Source organism: Lissotriton vulgaris, chromosome 3_1 (assembly GCF_964263255.1).
Source record: "Lissotriton vulgaris chromosome 3_1, aLisVul1.2, whole genome shotgun sequence".
Taxonomy (NCBI): domain Eukaryota; kingdom Metazoa; phylum Chordata; class Amphibia; order Caudata; family Salamandridae; genus Lissotriton; species Lissotriton vulgaris.
In genome coordinates, this window is record NC_141689.1 from 2,064,514,283 (window position 1) to 2,064,540,115 (window position 25,833).

The window sequence follows — 25,833 nt, forward strand, 5'->3', positions numbered from 1 at the left end:
GATGTCATCAGTGATGTCACTGACCATGTCATGAATGATGTAATATGTGACATCATCAGCAGTGGATTGCGGGTGCGCGATATATAGTTATTGCAACTAACTATATATGCGAATTTCTATGGTTTTGTGCGAGTAAATTAAGGTTTTGTAAATGCTAATCCCTAACTATATATGGTCTATAACCTATGGTTTTTTCAGTGAATATATATATATATATATATATATATATATATATATATATATACATATATATTACCTACTGGCGGTCGCCAGTAGGTATATATAGTTAGGATTTTTTCTCTATGGGATTTTTGAAAATTCTATGTCTAATAACTTTGGCGTTTGTGGACGGAATTGGCTGAAATTTTCAGGAAAATGGAACATTTTGTTTCTGAGCAGCCCCTGACAATTTGGGGGGGTTTCATCAAGGGGGGGCCGAGAAAAAAGGGGGGTCCCAAAACACGTTTTTCCCATGTTAATTTCCATAGGGCGGTTGGCCTCACTTTTAGCTCGAACGGCTGAATGGATTTGCACGAAACTTGGCAAAATTGTAGGGACTGTTAGCCCGATGTGCCTTTGCTAGGTCTCAATATATGTGCTCCAGTGGATTTTGAGTAATTTAGGTTCAAAAAAAGATATATATCTGGGCGGAGCCTAACCACACATCTGATCTGATTGGCTGTCAGCACTTCATCCAAGAAGTGTTGGCAGCCATCTTGGGACCAATATACATGATAGCACCTCATTAAAAAGCATTGTAGTTAATAGAGGGTTTTAGGACTTTAGTTACATTATAAATCATTTGTTGATGGTACCATACTCGTTTTAGGAATTGTGGTGGGTTCTAAGGTGATTTTACCATGTGAAAAGACCTTTTGCTGTGATATCATGAATATTGTTTGAAAGAAAACTAATATCTCATGATTTTCCAACAGTGGTTTGGAAGGGGATCTATAAGCTAAACTGAAAGCATATTTTCTGTAAATTCACATTATCTTTCTCAGTCATGTGAAAATGAAGTCTGACATTCTCAGTAAAACATGTACATCCAACAAGGACAGAGACTGTCAGATGATTCCTTTGTGTTCTACTGCAGCCTCCTAGAGTGTTCTAAAGAACAACTAGAGCGCTAACAGTCCTACTTATTACAAAGGTATGGCACACCTGAAGCCATCTTGATTGGAATAAAGTGGTAACTCTTAAAACATTTAATTTAAAAAGAAACAACATGAGGGGGTATATTTTGCCATAGAAAGTATGATTAGTGCTGCAGAATGAAAAATTAGGGCACATTTTGAGTGACTTCTCAAATCCTTTTCTATTTCATTAAAACATTCTGACATGCAGTCTCCCAAAATGGCCACCAGAGACAAAAGAGCCCAAATGTAGCCCAAATATCACCCAGATGTAGCCCAAGTATAGCCCAATGACAGAATGTCCCAGAGTGTTCTAAAGAACAACTAGAGCGCTAACAGTCCTACTTATTACAAAGGTATGGCACACCTGAAGCCATCTTGATTGGAATAAAGTGGTAACTCTTAAAACATTTAATTTAAAAAGAAACAACATGAGGGGGTATATTTTGCCATAGAAAGCATGATTAGTGCTGCAGAATGAAAAATTAGGGCACATTTTGAGTGACTTCTCAAATCCTTTTCTATTTCATTAAAACATTCTGACATGCAGTCTCCCAAAATGGCCACCAGAGACAAAAGAGCCCAAATGTAGCCCAAATATCACCCAGATGTAGCCCAAGTATAGCCCAATGACAGAATGTCCCAGAGTGTTCTAAAGAACAACTAGAGCGCTAACAGTCCTACTTATTACAAAGGTATAGCACACCTGGAGCCATTGTGATGGGAATAAAGTGGTAACTCTTAAAACATTTAATTTAAAAAGGAACAAAATGAGGGGGTATATTATGCAATAGAAGGTATTATTAGTGCTGCAGAAAGAAAAATTAGGGCACATTTTGAGTGACTTTTCAAATCCTCTTCTATTTCATTAAAAAATTCTGACATGCAGTCTCCCAAAATGGCCACCAGAGACAAAAGAGCCCAAATGTAGCCCAAATATCACCCAGATGTAGCCCAAGTATAGCCCAATGACAGAATGTCCCAGAGTGTTCTAAAGAACAACTAGAGCGCTAACAGTCCTACTTATTACAAAGGTATGGCACACCTGAAGCCATCTTGATTGGAATAAAGTGGTAACTCTTAAAACATTTAATTTAAAAAGGAACAAAATGAGGGGGTATATTTTGCCATATGAATTATGATTAGTGCTGCAGAAAGAAAAATTAGGGCACATTTTGAGTGACTTCTCAAACCCTCTTCAATTTCATTAAAAAATTCTGACATACAGTCTCCCAAGATGGCCACCAGAGACAAAAGAGCCTAAATGTAGCCCAAATATCACCCAGATGTACCCCAAGTATAGCCCAATGACAGAATGTCCCAGAGTGTTCTAAAGAACAACTAGAGCGCTAACAGTCTTACTTATGACAAAAGTATGGCACACCAGAAGCCATCTTGATTGGAATGAAGTGGTAAGTCTGAAAACACTCAATTTAAAAAGGAACAACATGAGGGGGTTAATTTTGCCATAGAAAGTATGATTAGTGCTTCAGAAAGAAAAATTAGGGATCATTTTGAGTGACTTCTCAAATCCTCTTCTATTTCATTAAAAAAATTCTGACATGCAGACTGAAACATGCACTTTGAATACCAGCAGCAGACGTCCCTGGTGAGCAGTAGCTTTACTACAGTGATCTAATGTGCAACTAGAGTGCTAACATTCAGAATTTATGGCAAATGTGTGACACATCTGAATGCCTTCTTGATGGAACCAAAGTAAACAAGCATTGAAAATGCAATAGATCTCGCCCTCGTTTAAGTTAAAGCCATTCTGTTTGTAATGAGGTGGCTTTTTAGCTTTGCTTTTATTAGTGTTTTTTCAACTTTCATGTAAATAACATGCATCTGTATGCATATAAGTATATGTATGCATGCATTTATGTTTGTATTTATATAGATATACAGATGATATATATTTATATATGTATGTATATATATATATTCACTGAAAAAACCATAGGCTATAGACCATATATAGTTAGGAATTAGCATTTACAAAACCTTGAAAATTCACTGAAAAAACCATAGGTTATAGACCATATATAGTTAGGAATTAGCATTTACAAAACCTTGAAAATTCACTGAAAAAACCATAGGTTATAGACCATATATATTTAGGAATTCGCATTTACAAAACCTTATTTTACTCACACAAAACCATTGAAATTCCATATATAGTTAGTTGCACTAACTATATATCGCGCACCCGCAATCCACTGCTGATGATGTCACATATTACATCATTCATGACATGGTCAGTGACATCACTGATGACATCACTGATGACATCTCAAATGACATCACTGATGACATCACTGATGACAACATCCAGTGACTGTATGTTTCTGTAAAGTTAAAATATGTCTTACATATTGAAGAATGAGTGGATGTATAAGTGTCTGGATGAAGGATTTAGTAGGTGCATGACTGACTGTATGAGTGAGTGATTAAATGTGTCTCACTGAGTGCATGGGTTAGTGACTAAACTGTCTTAATTTGTGCATCATTATGTCTGTTGTTCTGTAAACTGTTGCATGTGTTGATAAGTAGCTATATGAGTAACTATATGGGTTATTGATTGGTTGCCCAAGTATTTGTATGGGAGACTGAGTGTGTGTGTGGGTGGCTGGGAGTTGTATGACTCTGTGCATAGATGTGTGAGCAGTTGATTCACTAGATGTATGGTTTCAAAAGTGCATGTGGAAACAGCTGTATGGGCGGTTGACTGTGTGCATGAGTGTATTGGTGAGTGAATGGATATCTCAGTGCTACATGTCAAAGTAAGTACATATGTAAAACACAGTACATGTGAGAGTTGACATATATAAATAACTGTGCATAAGAGCCAGTGAATGTGTGAGTGGCTGTATGGATCATTGTGAACTTGTATCAGGGATTGTATAAGAGAGTAAATATGTGTTAGTATATGTTTGAATAAGTAAAGTTTGTATAACTGTATAGTTGAGGAAATGGAGGTGTGATTGATTCTTTGCATGACTGACTAGGTGTGTGAGTAACTCCATGGATGAGTGACAGTCTGTGAGTGTCTGTTTACACTGATTGTATCTAAGGTTATATTAGAGTCTGAAGAGGTTCATCGTATTATCACATGAATGATATCATCAGTGATGTGATCAGTAATGTCAAATGAGATGTCATCAGTGATGTCATCAGTGATGTCATTTGAGATGTCATCAGTGATGTCATTTGAGATGTCATCAGTGATGTCATCAGTGATGTCACTGACCATGTCATGAATGATGTAATATGTGACATCATCAGCAGTGGATTGCGGGTGCGCGATATATAGTTATTGCAACTAACTATATATGCGAATTTCTATGGTTTTGTGCGAGTAAATTAAGGTTTTGTAAATGCTAATCCCTAACTATATATGGTCTATAACCAATGGTTTTTTCAGTGAATATATATATATATATATATATATATATATATATATATATATATATATATATATATATATATATATATATATATATATATATATATGTATATATATATATATATTCACTGAAAAAACCATTGGTTATAGACCATATATAGTTAGGGATTAGCATTTACAAAACCTTAATTTACTCGCACAAAACCATAGAAATTCGCATATATAGTTAGTTGCAATAACTATATATCGCGCACCCGCAATCCACTGCTGATGATGTCACATATTACATCATTCATGACATGGTCAGTGACATCACTGATGACATCACTGATGACATCTCAAATGACATCACTGATTACATCACTGATGACATCATCCAGTTTTTGTATGTTTCTGAAAAGTTAAAATATGTCTTACATATTGAAGAATGAGTGGATGTATAAGTGTCTGGATGAAGGATTTAGTAGGTGCATGACTGACTGTATGAGAGAGTGATTAAATGTGTCTCACTGAGTGCATGGGTTAGTGACTAAACTGTCTTAATTTGTGCATCATTATGTCTGTTGTTCTGTAAACTGCTGCATGTGTTAATCAGTAGCTATATGAGTAACTATATGGGTTATTGATTGGTTGCCCAAGTATTTGTATGGGAGACTGAGTATGTGTGTGGGTGGCTGGGAGGTGTATGACTCTGTACATAGATGTGTGAGCAGTTGATTCATTAGATGTATGGGTTGAAAAGTGCATGTGGAAACAGCTGTATGGGCGGTTGACTGTGTGCATGAGTGTATTGGTGAGTGAATGGATATCTCAGTGCTACATGTCAAAGTAAGTACATATGTAAAACACAGTACATGTAAGAGTTGACATATATAAATAACTGTGCATAAGAGCCAGTGAATGTGTGAGTGGCTGTATGGATCATTGTGAACTTGTATCAGGGATTGTATAAGAGAGTAAATATGTGTTAGTATATGTTTGAATAAGTAAGGTGTGTATAACTGTATAGTTGAGGAAATGGAGGTGTGATTGATTCTTTGCATGACTGACTAGGTGTGTGAGTAACTCCATGGATGAGTAACAGTCTGTGAGTGTCTGTTTACACTGAGTATATCTAAGGTTATATTAGAGTCTGAAGAGGTTCATCGTATTATCACATGAATGATATTATCATTGATGTGATCAGTAATGTAAAATGAAATGTCATCAGTGATGTCATCAGTGATGTCATCAGTGATGAAATCAGTGATGTCATTTGAGATGTCATCAGTGATGTCATTAGTGATGTCATTTGAGATATTATCAGTGAAGTCATCAGTGATGTCACTGACCATGTCATGAATGATGTAATATGTGACATCATCAGCAGTGGATTGCGGGTGCGTGATATATAGTTATTGCAACTAACTATATATGCGAATTTCTATGGTTTCGTGCAAGTAAATTAAGGTTTTGTAAATGCTAATCCCTAACTATATATGGTCTATAACCAATGGTTTTTTCAGTGAATATATATATATATATATATATATATATATATATATATATATATATATATATTCACAGAAAAAACCATAGGTTATAGTCCATATATAGTTAGGAATTTGCATTTACAAAACCTTGAAAATTCAATGAAAAAACCATTGGTTATAGAACATATATAGTTAGGAATTTGCATTTACAAAACCTTATTTTACTCGCATAAAACCATTGAAATTCCATATATAGTTAGATGCGCTAACTATATATCGCGCACCCGCAATTCACTGCTGATGATGTCACATATTACATCATTCATGACATGGTTAGTGACATCACTGATGACATCACTGATGACATCTCAAATGACATCACTGATGATATCACTGATGACAACATCCAGTGACTGTATGTTTCTGTAAAGTTAAAATATGTCTTACATATTGAAGAATGAGTGGATGTATAAGTGTCTGGATGAAGGATTTAGTAGGTGCATGACTGACTGTATGAGTGAGTGATTAAATGTGTCTCACTGAGTGCATGGGTTAGTGACTGGGTTTTAATTTGTGCATCATTATATCTGTTGTTCTACAAACTGCTGCATATGTTGATCAGTAGCTATATGAGTAACTGTATGGGTTATTCATTGGTTGTCCAAGTATTTGTATGGGAAACTGAGTGTGTGTGTATGGGTGGCTGGGAGGTGTGTGACTCTGTACATAGATGTGTGAGTAGTTGATTCACTATATGTATGGGTTCAAAAGTGCATGTGGAAACAGCTGTATGGGCGGTTGACTGTGCATGAGTGTATTAGTGAGTGAATGGATATCTCAGTGCTACATGTCAAAGTAAGTACATATGTAAAACACAGTACATGTGAGAGTTGACATCTATAAATAACTGTACATAAGAGCCAGTGAATGTGTGAGTGGCTGTATGGATCATTGTGAACATGTATCAGGGATTGTATAAGAGAGTAAATATGTGTTGTTATATGTTTGAATAAGTAAGGTGTGTATAACTGTATAGTTGAGAAAATGGAGGTGTGATTGAATTTTTGCATAACTAACTAGGTGTGTGAGTAACTCCATGGATGAGTGACAGTCTGTGACTGTCTGTTTACACTGATTGTATCTAAGGTTATATTAGAGTCTGAAGAGGTTCATGGTATTATCACATGAATGATATCATCAGTGATGTGATCAGTCATGTCAAATGAGATGTTATCAGTGATTTTATCAGTGATGTCATTTGAGATGTCATCAGTGATGTCATCAGTGATGTCACTAACCATGTCATGAATGATGTAATATGTGACATCATCAGCAGTGGATTGCGGGTGCGCGATATATAGTTAGCGCATCTAACTATATATGGAATTTCAATGGTTTTATGCGAGTAAAATAAGGTTTTGTAAATGCAAATTCCTAACTATATATGTTCTATAACCAATGGTTTTTTCATTGAATTTTCAAGGTTTTGTAAATGCAAATTCCTAACTATATATGGACTATAACCTATGGTTTTTTCTGTGAATTTCAATGGTTTTTTAATAGCAAATATCAAAAGCTGTCAAATGTCAAGTACGTGATAGGTAAAAACGTTTTCGTGTTTATGCACGCTCATGTGCTTTGAACGCTTCCCCCCCCCTCCCCTCTTTTCTCTTAGTAGTACTCTCTCTTTGCAGATAGTGAAGGGTAGTTAACGCAGACCTTTACCCCCGTTGTAATCCGTCGTACCTGCTTGTCTCTCCATTTGATTGATTGTTATCCAAGCATTTACTGTTTTAGAATTGGTTCTCTTTGGATCATTCTCTATTTACAAACAAGCACAAACTCGCAATACTCTGTTTAGTCTTTGCAGATAGTGAAAAATCGTGTAAAAAAATAAAAGTAATCGTGCAAAATCAGTAGACCACTAATTGGATCTCTTTTTGACCTCGCTAAAATACAAACATTAGGAACAACCCTTCATGAGAAATACGAAAATAGTGAAATGAACTGAGCTCCACACCATGAGGGCAGCAAGACAGCTCGACTCCGCCACCCACCCCGCCCAAAATAACGACAAACCCTATGCAAATATTATAAATATAGACAACACACCAGCAAAGAAACAGGGTAAAACATTTTATTAAATAACTATTTACATAACTATTTTATACTTTTTGTTGCCCGATCCGGCTAGCTCAATCGATCGAGCATGAAACTCATGCACTGATAGGAAGCGTTGAGAGTTTGTAGAACGATGGCTTCAGATTTTCTACATACGGTGTAGTGGCGCGAACTGGGAGGGGGCGTTTGGATCCTGCCCTTCCCCAAATAAGATTTTCATACGTGAGTGTTCGTTCATGCTTTTGGTCCCTGAGTTGCTTCGATGTCACTGCCTTACACAAATGGCATAAGTTCTGGATGTTGAGTGCCATACTTCAGAGTTCTAAGCAGCGCTTGTAACACTGTCTAAACCTTATTTGCACCTGCTGCAGCTTCACTATTCAAAGTAAGTGGGGTCCGTTTGTGGACCTGACTGCATAGGAAAACAATGTGATACGGTGCCTCCCTAAACCGCTTGACGGAGGCCCCCGAGGGGCGGTGAGATGGCGCGGACTGGGAGGGGGCGCTTGGCTCCTGCCCCCTCCCCAAGTCGTGTTGCCCTGGTGTGGCCTGAGATCGCCCCCAACATAGGCGGCCGGCTCCCGGGGTCCGGCGGAATTTTTAGCCTTTTGATGACTCTTCCATTCTGGACCTTGTCCCACAATCCGTTTGACCTGAAGACACGCTGTAGTGGGGCGCCCCTTTACCGTTTTAGTTGCCATTCCGCCCGCTTTTGGTACTCTGTGCCTCTTCCGCCATTCAGCTGTTTACCGCCCGCTCTTGCGACTACAGCGTCTCGCTCACCATGTAGTTGAGTTGCTCCCGCTCTTAAGATTTAACAGAACTTTTTGGACTGCTGAAAGCGGTTGTATTCCGACCGCTGGTTGGTGGAGACATTTTGAGTATATTCTGGACCTGCGTTGTCGCGTAATGCGTCATATGACGCGCCGCGTTAGCGCACCCGGAAGTGCTCCGGTGCGCAAGGCGCAGCTTCCCGGAAATGATCCAGAGCGCGCCGCGCAGCGCGTAACGTAAGCATAACAGGTCATGTGACTTGTTAATAAAACTTTTCATTGGTTCATTTCACTTTTGTTTTCCTAATGATGTAAGACTAGGTCATGTGACCTAAAAATAACACTTTTCATTGGATTAAAAATTTTTTTTTCCCAAACGATGAAAGCCCCACCTTGTTTCTGGATGTTTCAGACTGAAGCTGGCGTCACCATGAGAGCACCACCATCTCGTAGCTCCGTCGTGGCCATTCCGCAAGCAATCATGGCAGCCGCTCCCCACCGGAAGCCTGCGGGAGTCGAGGGCCCCCAAGACTTTTGTAAAATCTTCAAGGCTGAGGGGACGCTTTCGAGAATGGGACCCAAGCCCTGGCAGACAAGCGTCCGAGTTCCAAGGTGTCCCAGGGCCATTTTACTGGACCAGGCCCAAATCCGAAGAGCCGGCCGCCATTTTAAGAGTCCTGTGGCAGCCGCCTATCGCTGCACCGCAAGAGTGGGAGCAACTCAACTACATGGTGAGCGAGACGCTGTAGCCGTAAGAGCGGGCGGTAAACAGCTGAATGGCGGAAAAGGCACAGTGTAGCAAAAGCGGGCGGAATGGCGACTGAAACGATAAAGGGGCGCCCCACTACAGCAGACGAGCCTCCGCCATGTGCTTCATAACTGCATACGTATCTCGTGATATCAAGGTTGGGCAACCAGTACACAACAAGCAGTTACGAGTCCCATTTACACCGGCGCCATTTTGGGCGCGGCCGGGCAGGTCCAGGATCTAGTCAAACATAACAAATGAGGCTGACGTCTCTGAAGCAGTTGACGCACAGCAGGACATAGCAAATAAACATGAAGTCTCTAAAGCTGTTAACTCACTGCAGGACAAAACAAGTGAACCTGAAACCTCTGGAATAATTGTCGCTCAAAAGAACAACACACAAAACTCTGTAGAGCCTGAAGAAAGAAAAACAGAAGGGCACTGTAGTTTCAGACACACTTAACACTAATGACTTAACAAAGATATCGTCTGTTTATGAAGCAGTTATCATGTTCACAGAATTGACAAAGAAGTGTGCAGACACCAATGCTATTAAGAAACACAAGGAAATCCCTAACGCATCAGCATTCTCGGAAGAGGTTGACACAGATAACATCTTAAGGAACAAAGAAAGACAAAATAAGGATGAGGAAGTTATCACTTTAGTTTTTTCATCAGCTAGCGACAGCAAGAAACATATTGTAAGGGAGATTAGAGAGGCTACGGATGGATGAATAAATTATCCAAAGAAATGGCGACTCCCCCCCTTTACCAGATTAGCTAAATCTTTGCGTAATTTGGACATTAAAGTTATATTATTGTTGTTGTTGTTGTTATGGTTATAGTTCTGGTTAATTTTAGCAAGAAACACATTGTAATGGAGATTAGAGAGGCTACGGATGGGTGAATAAATTATCAAAAGAAATGGCGACTCCCCCCTTTAGCAGATTAGCTAAATGTTTGCATAATTTGGGCATAAAAGTTATATTATTGTTGTTGTTGTTGTTATCGTTATAGTTCTGGTTAATTTCCATTCAGAGTGTCCTACAGAGCACCACTCTAGGTAAACACTACTTTATGTAAAACCTGGGACATAGCACTCATTGAAACTATAGTTGGTCACCATGGGGTTTAAAGAAGGGATGGTTCTTCACCTGGGTGCCTTCCACAACTCAGCACGTTGTGCTGCCTTGGGACTATTAGCACAAAAGACAGCTTCTGACCATTGTTGTTTTTTTTAATCAAAAAATGTTTAAATATATTTACAGTTTTTGTTGCGTTCGTTATATTTAAAAGTTAATAAAGTTTTATAATCCAACTTTCTTGGAGTACTATATTTTTTTTAAAAATCGGGTGAATGGGGCCTTGAATCGGGTTATTGTCATGTGTGGGCTTTGCAAGTGTACTGCTACAGGATCGGACATTTCAAACTCAAATGCACGTTCTTTTTCTTACCTTTCCGAAGCATGGAGCGCAATAGCAGGCAGAGAAAGGGTGATGCACGTGTTGAACACTGCCTGGCAAGTTGCTGGCAGTGCCCCCCCGCCCGCTCCTGAAAGAGGGCACACACACACCGCCGCCCCGAGTACTTCACAAATCTTTAAAAGACCATGCGCTTGTTCATGAGGCTTAAATGGTTTATCACCCCTTCTAGAACCCCTGCATCGACCCTCTGACGTTTCCTGGAAGAATTAGCACGTAACACAATACCAAGCCCTGTCAGCTGAAACCCCCGAGGAATCGTGGGGCATATTATCAAGGGGGTTTATTTCCGCTTTTTTGGCTTTAAAAGCCAAAAAAAGGAGATAAAATTATCTCCCTATTACCAAGCTGTCGCTAACACCAATTAGTGACAGCTAAAAGGAGATAGCGACCATCTTGGGCCCCGCTTTGCATGTCAGTGATATTTATCACTAATGACATGCAAAGTGGGCGTGCCAAGATGTTAGCGACTGGAAACAGTCCCTAACCATCGCTATCTCCTATTACCAACTTTTGGAGATATTCGCGCTAAGCGCGAATATCTCCAAAAGCTAACACCTGCCCTGAGCAGTTTTTAGCCATGTTATCCAATGGAAGGTGGATAACATGGCTAAGAGCATTTGCTGGATAATGCATGAATATCGCTGACTTTTCAGCGATATTCATGCATTGCGGCCGTTTTTTATCGCATTTGCGATAAACCTTGCTAATAGCAAGGTTTATCTGCGATAAAATTCGCCGATGTGCGGCGATAATTTTTGTCTCTAAACAAGTTAGAGACAAAAATTATCGCTAGTTGTTGGTAATATGCCCCCGGGTTTTTCCTTGCAGGAATCGGGAGGCGGAAGACTAGCACTGAAATCAGTAGTCTCACGCCTGAATCGGGAGGATTGGTATGTCTGGATTCTCTACAGCTGGGGCCATAAACTACATCCGCAGGGCTAGGTGATAGCCTGGGTCCGGCCTGGACAATCGGACACAGAGGAAGAGGAGTGTCAGAGGGTGCGTTAGTGAATAGGGTGAAAGGGAGGTGTCGGGCGGGCACAGGGTGTGATTCTCAGGGAAGAGCAGCGCAGATGGGGGGAAGTATATGGCCCATGCATGAGAGAGAGAGCGGGGGTGACCAGTGCGTGGGGGAGATGCTTGCGAGGGGGGGAGCCGTGCTGAGAATCGACGGCGTGCAGAGAGTGGGTCTGGTCAAGGCATCTAAAATGGCTGCCGTGCACGACAAAATTGTGGCATTGGACAAAAAGGCAAGATGGCGCAGACAATGTTTATCAATAAGGATTCATTTATAACAAAATATTTACTCGCAGTGACAAAATGGTGGTCAACACTTCCTGATTTCCATCGAATCGAACGTTAACAGACGTCACGCAGCAAAAAAAAAAAAAAAAGCTCACGCACAGCCGCTGGAAGACATGTATCAACATATATGAGCCTCCTCAGCCACCCTCAGAAAACATAAGGGGTCAGGATACGTCTCCCGCACCCCCTTATACCTAGTAATTTAATTAAAACGAAACACAAAATGGCGAATTCCCGTTTCGCTACCAGTTTGCGGCCCAGTTCGCGGCCCGGGAAGCGCTTCTACCCTGAAAAATCATTTTTTTTTTTTTTTCCCCACGGGACCCTTTAATAACCCCAACATCATTCCTAGAGGGTCAAGAGAGGTATACCTTGCCCCCTTTCATTAAATTCCCCCTTCGTTTTTCACCTCTTCTTCTCTCTCGATCCTACCGAGAGATAAGATGGCGGCCGCTCCGGACTGTTTAGAATGTTGACAGACACCGGAGAGCCAATCAGCTTTCTGCGCGCAAAGTTCCGTTTCGCGAAAAGTAAGCGGACCGGAGCGCAGCCCGGAGCGCTGTTACAGATATATATCTTGTTTTGAACGTTAATTTCTCAAAAACCACTGGAGCACATATATTGAGACCTAGCAAAGGCACATCGGGCTAACAGTCCCTACAATTTTGCCAAGTTTCGTGCAAATCCATTCAGCCGTTCGAGCTAAAAGTGAGGCCAAAGGCCCTATGGAAAAATAAATGGGAAAAACGTGTTTTGGGACCCCCCTTTTTTCTCGGCCCCCCCTTGATGAAACCCCCCCCGAATTTTCAGGGGCTGCTCAGAAACAAAATGTGCCATTTTCCTGAAAATTTCAGCCGATTCCGTCCACAAACGCCAAAGTTATTAGACATAGAATTTTCAAAAATCCCATAGGGAAAAAATCCTAACTATATATACCTACTGGCGACCGCCAGTAGGTAATATATATATATATATATATATATATATATATATATTTATATATATATATATATATATATTACCTACTGGCGAGTTATAGTTAGGATTATTTTCAATAGAAAATCTCAACATTCTATTGTGAATAACTTTGGCGCCGATTGAGGAATCTGCCTGAAAATTTCCTCAAATTTGCCTCGCGGCGCCCCAGTCCTTCCCTGAAAGTTTGGGGGGGGATTTATCAAGCGGGGGCCGAGAAAAAAGGGGGGTCCAAAAACGTGTTTTCCCTAAGTTAATTTCCATAGGGCGGTCGACCTCACTTTTAGCCCGAACGGCTGAATGGATTTCCACCAAACTTGGCAAAATTGTAAGGACTGGTAGCCTTTGCTATGTCTCAAGATATGTGCTCCAGTGCATTTTGAGTAATTTATCACAAGATGGCGGCCACTCCGGACTGTTTGGAATGTTTACAGACACCCGAGAGCCAATCAGCTTTCCGTGCGCGAAGTCGCGTAGCGCGCTGGTTCGCGCCCCGTGCGCATACCGGGGCGCGCTTACAGATATATATATTTTTTTTAACCTAAATTCCTCAAAATCCACTGGAGCACATATCTTGAGACATAGCAAAGGCACATCGGGCTACCAGTCCCTACAATTTTGCCAAGTTTGGTGGAAATCCATTCAGCCGTTCGGGCTAAAAGTGAGGTCGACCGCCCTATGGAAATTAACATGGGGAAAACACGTTTTGGAACCCCCCTTTTTTCTCGGCCCCCGCTTGACGAACCCCCCCCAAACTTTCAGGGAAGAACCGGAGCGCCGCGAGGCAAATGTGAGGAATTTTCAAGCAGATTCCTCAACCGGCGCTAAAGTTATTCACAATAGAATGTTGCGATTTCCCTATTGAAAATAATCCTAACTATAACTACCTACTGGCGACCGCCAGTAGGTAATATATATATATATATATATATATATATATATGGAAAGATGTCTCCAAAACCTTTTCTGATAAAGGAGCCGGCACTCGTCGACGTGGGGTTTCACCTGTTTATTGTGTCAGTCACATCAGACACTGAAAGTAAAACCGGTACAAGAGGGACGCGTTTCGGCAGACACGCTGCCTTTCTCAACCTAAAATGCGCCATATTAGTGCTTCTTTTAAAGCTTTCACATCACTAAAAATCAAAGATGCACTCACAATTGCAGTGGTTGGGCAAACACAGGCATGTGGGAGAATTACAATTTGTTAGTCCTTACGCATGCATCCGTTGATAATAATAACATAAAGTCACATCAGTGTAAATCCGTTAGATGCACTAACACTTTTACATTAATCCACTCGATGTGCTTCCCGGAATTCTGCTCTAAGTTCAATTACTCCACAAAGTCCCATCATGCCTCAGTGTGGCTTGTTTAACACCCGGACTGGATTTCCCAATAAGTCCATAAACTGCTAATGAGGGCATCACATTTCTCTCTTTGAAAAACACAAATGTCACGCATTACTGCCCTTTTAAAAACAAGAAAAGTACAAGCATGTTCGCCAGCCTGAGTTTAGCCCGCACTCCTTTACAGTACCTTTGTCTGCTTGAAAAAGAGTACAATTTCGGATATTGGTATCCATTTGCACCAAGGAGACCGGGGTTTGTATGGGCTTCTTCATGCTTTTAATATTCCAGTTTCTGTGTCCGATGTGATCCGAAATACCAAACAGTTGCCAGGTCCCACGACGCCACCGCCTCCCAGGCAAGTGCCATCTACGGTATCCAGCTCCAGTGTAGGGGTGGGATTCCCAGGGTGAGGATATGCAAATAGTGGAGGGGTTCCAGTCCCCGCCAAGGGAACTTCAAATCCCAGCGTATGGACCTTGCTCCCCTCACAAGCGCTGCTCCTCGTCTCCGTCGCCAAAACCCTATATGGGGGCACGCCTGTCTCAGCATCAAATGAAAAGTTGCGGTTTCACACTGGCGTGCTGCCTAATCGCTGGTGGTGCACAAAGGATAGTGCTCCCGCTAGCGCTATAAATGTGGAAAGATGTCTCCAAAACCTTTTCTGATAAAGGAGCCGGCACTCGTCGACGTGGGGTTTCACCTGTTTATTGTGTCAGTCACATCAGACACTGAAAGTAAAACCGGTACAAGAGGGACGTGTTTCGGCAGACACGCTGCCTTTCTCAACCTAAAATGCGCCATATTAGTGCTTCTTTTAAAGCTTTCACAACACTAAAAATCAAAGATGCACTCACAATTGCAGTGGTTGGGCAAACACAGGCATGTGGGAGAATTACAATTTGTTAGTCCTTACGCATGCATCCGTTGATAATAATAACATAAAGTCACATCAGTGTAAATCCGTTAGATGCACTAACACTTTTACATTAATCCACTCGATGTGCTTCCCGGAATTCTGCTCTAAGTTCAATTACTCCACAAAGTCCCATCATGCCTCAGTGTGGCTTGTTTAACACCCGGACTGGATTTCCCAATAAGTCCATAAACTGCTAATGAGGGCATCACATTTCTCTCTTTGAAAAACACAAATGTCACGCATTACTGCCCTTTTAAAAACAAGAAAAGTACAAGCATGTTCGCCAGCCTGAGTTTAGCCCGCACTCCTTTACAGTACCTTTGTCTGCTCGAAAAAGAGTACAATTTCGGATATTGGTATCCATTTGCACCAAGGAGACCGGGGTTTGTATGGGCTTCTTCATGCTTTTAATATTCCAGTTTCTGTGTCCGATGTGATCCGAAATACCAAACAGTTGCCAGGTCCCACGACGCCACCGCTTCCCAGGCAAGTGCCATCTACGGTATCCAGCTCCAGTGTAGGGGTGGGATTCCCAGGGTGAGGATATGCAAATAGTGGAGGGGTTCCAGTCCCCGCCAAGGGAACTTCAAATCCCAGCGTATGGACCTTGCTCCCCTCACAAGCGCTGCTCCTCGTCTCCGTCGCCAAAACCCTACATGGGGGCACGCCTGTCTCAGCATCAAATGAAAAGTTGCGGTTTCACACTGGCGTGCTGCCTAATCGCTGGTGGTGCACAAAGGATAGCGCTCCCGCTCCGGATTTGAAGTTCCCTTGGCGGGGACTGGAACCCCTCCACTATTTGCATATCCTCACCCTGGGAATCCCACCCCTACACTGGAGCTGGATACCGTAGATGGCACTTGCCTGGGAAGCGGTGGCGTCGTGGGACCTGGCAACTGTTTGGTATTTCGGATCACATCGGACACAGAAACTGGAATATTAAAAGCATGAAGAAGCCCATACAAACCCCGGTCTCCTTGGTGCAAATGGATACCAATATCCGAAATTGTACTCTTTTTCGAGCAGACAAAGGTACTGTAAAGGAGTGCGGGCTAAACTCAGGCTGGCGAACATGCTTGTACTTTTCTTGTTTTTAAAAGGGCAGTAATGCGTGACATTTGTGTTTTTCAAAGAGAGAAATGTGATGCCCTCATTAGCAGTTTATGGACTTATTGGGAAATCCAGTCCGGGTGTTAAACAAGCCACACTGAGGCATGATGGGACTTTGTGGAGTAATTGAACTTAGAGCAGAATTCCGGGAAGCACATCGAGTGGATTAATGTAAAAGTGTTAGTGCATCTAACGGATTTACACTGATGTGACTTTATGTTATTATTATCAACGGATGCATGCGTAAGGACTAACAAATTGTAATTCTCCCACATGCCTGTGTTTGCCCAACCACTGCAATTGTGAGTGCATCTTTGATTTTTAGTGTTGTGAAAGCTTTAAAAGAAGCACTAATATGGCGCATTTTAGGTTGAGAAAGGCAGCGTGTCTGCCGAAACGCGTCCCTCTTGTACCGGTTTTACTTTCAGTGTCTGATGTGACTGACACAATAAACAGGTGAAACCCCACGTCGACGAGTGCCGGCTCCTTTATCAGAAAAGGTTTTGGAGACATCTTTCCACATTTATAGCGCTAGCGGGAGCGCTATCCTTTGTGCACCACCAGCGATTAGGCAGCACGCCAGTGTGAAACCGCAACTTTTCATTTGATATATATATATATATATATATATATATTACCTACTATATATATATATATATATATATATATTACCTACTGGCAGTCGCCAGTAGGTAGATATAGTTAGGATTTTTTTCCTATGGCATTTTTGAAAATTCTATGTCAAATAACTTTGGCGTTTGTGGACGGAATTGGCTGAAATTTTCAGGAAAATGGCACATTTTGTTTCTGAGCAGCCCCTGAAAATTTGGGGGGGTTTCGTCAAGGGGGGGCCGAGAAAAAAGGGGGTCCCAAAACGCGTTTTTAACTTTGAGTTTTCCATAGGGCGGTTGGACTCACTTTTAGCTCGAACGGCTGAATGGATTTACACGAAACTTGGCAAAATTGTAGATATGGTTTGCCCAACGTGCCTTTGCTATGTCTCAATATATGTGCTCCAGTGGATTTTGAGAATTTAACGTTTTAAAAAACAGATATATCTGTGACAGCGCTCCGGTTAGCGCTCCGGTTCGCGTACCTGACGCGTAACGGAACTTCGCGAAGCGAAGCTGATTGGCTCTCCGGTGTCTGTCAACATTCTAAACAGTCCGGACCGGCCGCCATCTTGTCTCTCGGTAGGATCGAGAGACAAGAGGAGGAGAAAAACGAAGGGGGAATTTAACAAAAGGGGGCAAGGTAGACCCCTCTTGACCCCCTAGGAATGATGTTGGGGTTATTAAAGGGTCCCGTGGGGCAAATAAAAAAAAATTGATTTTTCGCGGTAGAAGCGCTTCCCGGTACGCAAACCGGGTCGCTCACCGGTAGCGTAACGGGAGTTCGCCATTTTGTGTTTCGGTTGAATTTAATCACAGGATGAAGGAAAAACAATGTGGGAAATGGGTATAAGGGGGCACGGGAGACGTATCCTGACCCCCTAGGTTTTCTGAGGGTGGCTGAGGAGGCTCATATATGTTGGAATAAAAAATAATTAATTTTACGCGCGGTTAGCTTCCGGTACGCGAACCGGGTAGCGAACCGGGAAGCGAACATAAGTGAAAATTAGTGAAAAAAGGTACATTCGAAATTTGGAAAGACTAATCATAGTTAAGGTAGCTCTGAAAAGAGCTTTTGTGTTCTGTGTAAGTTCTAGGTACTTATAAGTAGGTACCAATACACAGTCTTAAATTTTGTATGAAAACTCTGTTTCCCTCATCTGAGAAGTGCACACCATCTCCTCTGTAGATATCTTGCATGTAGTAACGCAAGTTATTGTTGTAGATGGCGCCCATTCCATGGTCTCTCATGTAAGCTGAAACAGACTAATTTACATGCTTCCTCGCTTTCTCAATTTGTGGACAAAATTGATTGGACCACCTCCATTTCTGTCTTTGGCATATATTGGAATATACCAAGGCAGTTTGAGGGAAAAGTGCCATTAATTGCTCAAAGGTGTCCTTTAAGAGCATTTCCAGACCTACCCCAGTCAAAGTGGCCAAATCATTTCCTCCACAGTGCACTATTATGAGGTCAGGGTTTGGCAAATGCAAAAAGGTTTTCACCAATGGTATCAATTGGTGACATCTCAATCCTCTTTGCTCAATCCATTTGATATCCACATTTTGAAAATTGAGGTTGTGTAAATTCCGGTTATCAGCATACCTGTGAGCCCAGTGGATATAGCTATGTCCAAGAATCCAGACAGAAAACATGGCGAGAGGAGGTTCTGCTGCAGTCAGATGAAGTGTGGGAATGAAATGGCAGTTGAAACAGTAGGAGTTTGTAAAGAAAAAAAACTGTGGAGTTTCAGTGCTAATGGTTCATTAGCAATGATTGGTGGATTTCCATTGCTGAAAACAGAAAGTTAGGGTGCATGGATGTGTTCTTTGAAAGATGTAATTTGAATGGTTAAGCCATGTCTTCCCTGTACCGGAAACAAGCATCCTAAGAAAGGTTTCTGGCTAATCAGCCATCATCAGCCAGGTTAGCTTGAATCCAGTTGCAAAGTGAGCACGGGACCCACGTCTAGGCATACCCTGCCAACTTAGGGGGAGCAAAGCAAAACCAAAGGGGATGATGGACGGAGTGTTGAACAATGCAAGCACTCACTCCCAGTCAACTGATCTGGGTTTAATTCATCATAATTCTTTAGCTCACTCCGACACCCCAGTTCAGAAATGGCCATATGCAAATCAGTCTGACCCTGTGCCTCATGGGAACAGTCCAGCCCGAACTTCCAAGACATGTCTTTCCTGGACCAGAAACAAGCACCCTGGGACCGGTTTCTGGCTAATCAGCCGTCATCAGCCAGGCTAGCTTAAATCCTGTGGCAAAGTGAGAAAGGGACCCACGTCTGTGCATACCCTGCCAACTTAGGGAGAACATAGCAAAACCAAAGAGGATGATGGACGGAATCAAGCTATCCTGGCTGATGAGGGATGAAAGGTGCTTGCTTCCAGTCCAGGGAGGACCTGGCTTGGCAGTTTGGGCTGGTCTGTTCCCATGGGGCACAGGGTCAAGACTGATTTCCATATGGCTGGGTTCAAACTGGAATGTCATGGTGAGCAAAAAAATGATGGATTTAGGCCCAGATCTCTGTACTAGGGTTAATGTATGACATTGTTCTGCATTCTGTTAATCAATTGTTCTTTTTGCATTTGCTTTTTAAATAAAGCAGTTTTTATTAATTGCCTGGTTTTGCGACTTGCAAATATGAATTAACTGTAGTGTCTCAGACACTGTTTGCAATTCCTAATGGGTTCGCAATTTGCCTGCCTCATTAATATTCATGAGGCAGGTGCAATTTGCGACTCCTTTAAGAATGGCTGGCATTCCCAGGGATGGTGGCCTGCTGGGGTCAGCAGACCACCATGTCTGTGACAGCTTTTCAAATAAAGCAGATTTTTTTTTCAAATGCCGCCCGTTTTCCTTAAAGGAAAACTGGATGCATTAAAAAAGAAAAATTTAACATTTCTGTTTCATTTTTTAAGAATAGGCAGTTATCCGTGGGACCACTGCCTAATCTTAAAAAATATTTTCTTCATACTGGACTGTTCCCATGAAGCACAAGGTCAAGACTGATTTGCATATGGCTCAGTCCAAATTGGGGTGGCGTAGTGGGCAAAAGAACAATGGATTTACCCAGATCTCTTGACAGGGGCAGTGCTGGAGTCTGCCCTTTTTGCCTAAAGTTCCCTAAACATTTTGCTTTCCCCCTAGACCTTTGTTCTGACATGGTGTTGCCAACTTAGATGCTTTGGGCACTTGCCAATGCTGATCAGTGTCAAAGTGCAAGTGCTCCTTGTGTAAAGGGTAATGGTGATTGGTTGCCCATGATTGGTATGTTTGCCTTACTAGTAAATTCCCTAGTAAAGTGCACTATGTGTGCCAGGGCTGGTAATGCAAATGCTACTAGTGGGCCTGCAGCACTAATTGTGCCACACACACAAGTAGCCTTACAGAGAGACATCCTGCGTGCCGCTGCAGTGCCTGCACACAGTTTGTTAAACTGCCATGTTGTCCTGACAAGTGTACTCACTTGCCAGGCTTTACCCTTCCCTTTCTATGTACATCAGGCACCCCTATGGAAGGTCCAAGGTACCCCCTGGGCAGGGTGCAGTGTGTGTGAATGGTAGGACATATTCTTGGTGTGTACCATGTCCTGACAGCGAAATACTCTCCATTTAGTTTTTCACTGTTGAAAGGCCATCTTGCCTATAGGTAAGAATATGTTTCCAGCCTATCTTTTTGTGAAGGTGGTTTTTGCATTGTGTGTTTAGAAATTACTCTTTTAGAAGTGGCTGTTTTTTGTGTTCAACATTTCTGTGTGTCTATACCAGGTGTGGATTGACTGTCTGTATTTGATTGTGATAGGCTCTGGGGAGTTTCTTGACCCAAGGGAGGAGGTGAGACAGCAACAGGCTGACCTGCATCTGGAGAGTAGGGGGTAGAAGTACACCCTGGAGGTAAAGAGGCCTGGGTTGCTGCCATAAAACAATGCCTCCATCTCCTGCTGAGTGATTAAGGATCCAGACCACCACTAATCAGAGGAAGGAGGTGTCACTGGCAGGGAGACACCCAGAACTGGTTTGGACAGGGGTCAGTGCCCCCATGAACACAAAGACCTCAAAGACATTTAGGGGTATAACTATGAGAGCTGAAACTCCTGAATGTTGGAATTTGATTGATCAAGACTGAAAAGGATTGAAACTATTGGACCCTGTTTTCTCCAACCTTTCAGACGCCTTGGCTGACCCCCCTAAACCCATGGGGTGGACTGACCACTCTCTTATCAAATTCTTCTTGAAGATCAGAGACTCGACTATGAAAAACCCAACTAGCTCCCGATACAAGAGACCCTGGCATAAACTGAAACCTAGGGATCTTACCAATAAACTAGGCAACTTCCAACTCAACCCCTCTGACGGAGACATTAATTCAGCCTATGCGGCCTTTCAAAAATGGATCAACTCAGGACTTGATTCCCTAATCCCTGCAAAGTGGACCAAGACTCGTAACACTCCATCTAACCCATGGTACAACGAGAATCTTTTAACCATGCGGAAAGACTGCAAAAGAGCTGAACGCCAGTGGAGGAAAGAATATAAGGAGACGGATAAAGCCGCCTACCTACTAAAACTAAGGTCGTACCACAAGGCGGTTCGCACCACCCGTGCTTCCTTTTATGCGGTAGCAATCAGCTCCAGTTCGAATCCCTCAAAAACTATTTTTAAAATTGTTCAAGAACTTAGAGATACTTCCATCCCAGCCCCATGTATTACCTCCGCACAACAATGCGATGAACTTGCCACCTTCTTTACGGAAAAGGTAAAGAAAATCTATACCACCTTTCCTCAGAACCCTCCGGACACCTCCAAACCTCGTGAGCCTTTGCCTGACAGTCCCAGTCTGTCCCTCATCCCCAGCATAACACATGACGAACTGGTTAAACTGTGCACCAAAGTTAAATCTGGCTCTCCCACAGACGCCATGAGACCCGACAAATTCCTAGAATCTCTGGAGTTTTTCCTTCCTCCTCTGACTACCCTACTTAACCGCTTATTCTCCTCAGCGGTGGTTCCCACTTGCTGGAAGCAGGCATGGGTCTCTCCAATCTTAAAAAAACCTACCCTAGACCCATCTAAACCAGAAAATTTTAGACCAATTTCACTGCTTCCATGGGCCTCAAAATTGGCAGAAGCCCACGTGAACAAGGTCCTTGCCAACTATATGACGCAACATCAAATCCTAGATCCATCACAGAATGGCTTCAGGCCAGGATTCAGCACCAAATCCGCCCTGCTGACCACCGTTGAACACCTACGGGATATCCTGGACGCCGGTCAAAGTGCTGCCCTGATTTTACTCGACCTCAGCGCAGCCTTTGATATGGTCTCCCACTCTATCCTACTTAAACGCCTTGAAGCCATAGGAATTAAAGACCTTGCCTTAGAGTGGTTCCGATCGTTCCTGACGGACAGATCTTTCCGGGTCTCTGCCCCTCCATTCACCTCCCAGCCTCACCCCATAGAGCAAGGCGTCCCCCAGGGATCGGCGCTCAGCCCATCCCTATTTAATCTTTATGTCCAGCCTCTCGCTGAAATAGCAAAAGAATGGGACCTGACGCTGGTGTTGTACGCCGACGACACCCAGCTGGTCATCTCCCTGACTGAAGGCCCCTCGATCTTAGCGGCGAGATTCAAGAACGGATTACAGGAAGTCGCACGCAGGATGTCACACAACTGCCTCCAGTTGAATGCTGGCAAAACGGAGGTGCTGCTCCTAGGTAAAAATCCCGACTACTGGACTGATCACTGGTGGCCGTCTGCACTGGGCCCCATCCCTCCCCCCAAAACCGTGGTAAAAAACCTTGGCGTCTGGGTGGACGCATCTCTTAACTTCCAGACCCACACTAAGAAACTTACTGCCACCTGTGTGGGCCTGTTGAGGAGCCTTCATCCAATTCTTGGTTTTTTTGACCATCAAACGCGCCAGCTGATTGTCCAGTCTACCATCCTGGCTCGACTGGACTACGCCAATGTCCTTTTCCTTGGCCTTAACAAAGCTGAGATGGCGCGGCTACAACGCATACAAAACTCTGCTGCCAGGGCAGTTGTAGGCCTCCCTCGTAGGTGCTCTGCAAGAAATACCATCCAGAAACTACACTGGCTGCGTATGGAAGCCCGAGTTCAGTTCAAAGCTCTTACTACTGTCTTTAAAATTCTTAAGACTGACTGCCCTGGTCTCTTGCGCCCACTCCTAGAGCCTTACACCCCTCAGCGTGCCCTACGCTCCTCGGGTCAAAATTTGGTTGTTACCCCACGTATAAGGCTAAGCAGAATAGGCGGCCGCTCTTTCAGAGTCTTGGGGGCAAGGCTCTTTCAGAGTCTTGGGGGCAAGGCTCTGGAACTCCCTGCCACCCCACATTCGCTCCATGACCAATTTACTGGCCTTCCGCAATGCGATTAAAACCATTCTTTTCTCCCCATCCTAATCCCTTTCTGTCCTTCCTTTCCCTTCCCTTCCTCAGGTTACTGTTATGGTTTAGCGCCGGGATGCCTCATTGCTGGGGCAGCTGTTCGCGCTTAATAAAACTTAATAACATAACATAACATAACATAACATAACATTGTGGTCAGGAGGAAACTCTGCTAAGGAAGAAACAGCTGAAGTGACAGAAGGAAAGGACTGACCCTTGCTGTGTGTTTTGGGGCAGGCCTGCAGTTTTCTGTTTTAACCAAGACGAGGCTAAGGGACTTTGCTGTGTGCTGTGTCCCCCTGCTTGAAAGAACTTTGCTGTGTGCTGTGTCCTGAAGTTACTTATCCCTAAGGGGCCCGAGGAGAGCTGGCTCCCTGTTGTGGAAACTCAGGAACACAAAAGTTTCCAGGTGCGTCTCAGCGACGCTGTGTGAGTGTGCTTTTTGAAGCCTGAGACCCTCATAAGAATTGCCCTGTGATCGTGGGCACCTGGAGTACAAGTGAGTCTCAGCAATACTGTGTGAGTGTGCTTCGTGCAGCATGAGCGATTCATGAGGATTATCCTGTGATCATGTGCACCTGAAATCCACATGAGTCTCAGCAACGCTGTGTGCGTGTGCTTTGTGCAGCCTGAGACCTTCGTAAGGATTGCCCTGTTATTGTGCACACCCGGAGTCCAATTGAGTCTCAGGGAAGCTGTGTGCTTAGTGCAACCTGAGACCTTCATGAGGATTGCTCTGTGTCCAAGTGAGTCTCAGCGATGCTGTTTGCATGTGTTTTGTGCATCCTGAGACCTTTGTGAGGATTGCCCTGGTATTGTGTGCACCCGTAACTCAAGTGAGTCTCAGTGACGCTGTGTGCGTGTGCTTTTTCCAGCCTGAGATCTTTGTGATGATTGCTGTGTTATCGTGTGCACCCGGAACTCAAGTGAGTCTCAGCGACACTGTGTGCGTGTGCTTTATGCAGCCTTAAACTGTCGCAAGGATTGCCCTGTGATCGAGCACACCCGAAGCTCAACTGAGTCTCAGCAACAGTGTGTTGGTGTGCCCTGTTGCAGCCTGAGACCTTCGTTGTAACCAGCAACCCCAACCGGCATCCCCAGAGGAGCTCTGCTGCTCGCCCGAGCCCGCCTTTGCCAGAATGGGACCTCGAACCAACTCCGTTGGGGGAGGGCCCGAGTCCCGCTGCCCCGAATCCACAAAGTTGCATCGGACGCCCAAATTGCGGGAAGAGGAGAGTAGAGAGAGGTCGTAGCCCCCAGGTAACGTGTGTCACCGCCTGGGGCAGGCTCACAGAGAGACACTCCCAGCCTCTCCCATTCTTGTAGCGCAAGCCTCTGCTTCAGCTCATATCACGGCCGGTACTTGCCAAGGAGTGGCAGTACTGGGGCCGGAGTGCGAGCTGCACTTTGGTTTATACCATACCCGTGTTGGGGACATCTGTTAGCAGAAACTGATCACGAGTCAGTACGAGTGGCAAAGAGACCATCTAAAGCATCTTGATCCGTGCTGGAGTGTATTACGCATAGCATTATTTCTGCATTACGAACTACCTGATTGTTGTATTACGCATTGCATTTATTCTGCATTACGAACTACCTAATTGTTGCATTACACATTGCATTATTTCTGCATTATGAACTACCTTTTTGTTGCATTACATATTTCATTTGTTCTGCATTACAAACTATCTGATTGTTGCATTACGCATTGCATTATTTCTGCATTACGAATGATCTGATTGTTGCATTACACATTGCATTATTTCTGCATTATGAACTGCCTGATTGTTGCATTACGCATTGCACTATTTTTGCATAACGAACTACCTGATTGTTGTATTGCGCAATGCATTCGTTTGCATAACGAACTGCCTGATTGTTACGTTATGCATTGCATAATTTTGGCATTGCGAACTGTTTGATTGTTGCATAATGAACTGCATTATTTTTACATTGCGAAGTGCCGGATTCTTGCATTGCGAACTGCATAGCATTGCATTAGGA